Below are 2457 nucleotides of genomic sequence, written 5' to 3' on the forward strand. Positions count from 1 at the left end.
CTTGGTGTTCATACCTCAACTGCTAGCAGAGTACCTCACCCTGATTGAGCTAACCTCATTATCTCCATATTGATTTATACCTGCCTCTGGAAATTTCCATTACTTGCATCTGAAGAAGTGAGGTTCTTACCCACGAAAGCTTATGCTCCCAATACTTCTGTTAGTCTTGAAGGTGTCACAGTACCCTCTGTTGCTTTTTACAGATTCAGACTACCACCGCTACCCCTCTGATACTTGAACTGGAACTGGCAGTCTCCCACAACAGCTTTCTGAGGTAACTTGTGCTCACCTTTCCCCCCTTGTCACCCACAGCTCATTTCCATTCTCTTCAAATGTTACCTTCACCCGAGGAACCACCTCCTCTGGCCAGTATACCTCTGCAGTTCACTTCTGAGGATGTAACTCCACAGCCTTCGCACTTGAGTTTAGAAGACTCACTTGTACCCTTTCATGGCATTATTCAGTATGTTGGCTGGCTGGAGTCCATTAGGTAGACTTACCCCAGATGTAGACTCTACAAGTGCTCAATATACACACAGCAGAGTTCATCAAGGATCTTCCCTCTCCAGGAAGGAATAACGGTCTTCTTGTTCCAGTCCAACACTGTCCACTTTAACATTTCAAATCTGCCCCGTGGGACCCAAGGAATGACTCTGCCTCTCTGCTTGAGTCAGTCCTCTACCTATGACACTGAACCCCATATTCTTCATAGAGATTTTATGATATGATTACAGCATAATTAGGATGTATTTTATACAAGAAGGGTCATATGAGATCATTGGAAAGGTTATGATTTACTGGATGTGATTATCCTATTTGTATGCATGTATGAGATTTGTATCTGAAGTTAGGAATATTAACTCTGTATCTGTATTACAAATGTGCTTACAGCTGGGTAATACCCACTAGACACAATGCTTTCATTCTGAAAAGCTGGTGGGGAAGGGCCAGTAGATAAAACAATAGGCCTTAGAAGAAACTTATCTCCCACCTGGGGAGCCTTCCTGGGGATGCTGCAGTCACCGTCTGAGTAATGGCTGCTGTGACACTAAGGGGACATGTGACGAGGTCACCTGGTGCTGTCTCCATCTTGGGATTTCAGTATTTTTCCACTGACTGGTGTTGGAATCAAGCTTTGAAACTTTTGCATATAGCAAGTTTTTGCTATATGCAAAAGATTTTTAAGGAAGGGGATTGACATCATTGAGAGTCTTCACTGACTTCCTACCCAAAGACTCCTGGAAACACCTGAGGAACAAAGAATGAACTGGGGGAGTGCGGGACTCAGGCTAAAGGGATAATTAGCCTGTGAACAGAACATTTTGGGATTCCAAGCTGTAAGCAAGTACAGCTTGCCCCTTAAGAATCTGCAGACTTCTTGGATCATCACTTAGGGTGATTCATATCAAATTTCTTTAGTATATTAAGCTTAGTTTGCATTTTTTTTTCATTTGCTAGGTATAGAATCATAGAATATTAAGGTTGAAGAGACCTCAGGAGGTCATATAGTCCAATCCCCTGTTCAAAGCGGGACAAACACATGTCAAGCAGGGCCTTAAAACCTCTAAGGATAGACATTCCACCACCTTCTTTGGTAACCCATTCCAGTGTTTTACCACCTTCCTAGTGAAATATTTTTTCCTAATATACAACTTAGACCTCCCCCGCTGCAAGTTTGAGACCATTACACCTTGTTCTGTCATCTGCCACCACTGAGAAGACCCTATCCCCTTTCTCTTTGGAATGCCCTCAATCTTCAAATCCCCCCTCACTCTTCTTTTCCACAGACTAAATATCCCCAGTTCCCTTAGCTTCTCCTCATAAGACATGTGCCCCAGCCCCCTACTCTATATGTGGTCTCACCAGTGTCGAATAGAGCAGAATAATCACTTCCCCCGATCTGCTGGCAATGCTCTACTAATACAGCCCAATATGCCGTTAGCCTTCTTGGCAACAAGGGCACACTGTCGACTCATATCCAGCTCCTCATCCACTGTAATTCCCAGGTTCTTTTCTGCAGAACTGCCATTTAGCCAGTCGGTCTGCAGCCTGTAACAGTGCATGGGATTCTTCCATCCTAATTGAAGGACTCTGCACTTGTCCTTGTTGAAGCTCATCAGATTTCTTTTGTCCCAATCAGTTGATCATCATCCATTGAGCCCGATGATCTAGCCAGCTTTCTTTACATCTTATAGTCCATTCATCCAATCCATACTTCTTTAACCTGCTGACAAGAATACTGAGGGAAACCATATCAAAAGCTTTGCTAAAGTCAAGATATATCAAGGTGTATGGGATACCATAAAATCATTTTACAAGGATGAACATGCGGGTGCTGGATGTTCCCCTGAGGTACCTAGGGAGGTTGTGGAATCTCCTTCCTTAGAGGTTTTTACGGTCAGGCTTGACAAAGCCCTGGCTGGGATGATTTAGTTGGGGATTTGAGCAGGGTGTTGG

The sequence above is a fragment of the Malaclemys terrapin genome, chromosome 1 (assembly GCF_027887155.1).
Source record: "Malaclemys terrapin pileata isolate rMalTer1 chromosome 1, rMalTer1.hap1, whole genome shotgun sequence".
NCBI lineage: Eukaryota > Metazoa > Chordata > Testudines > Emydidae > Malaclemys > Malaclemys terrapin.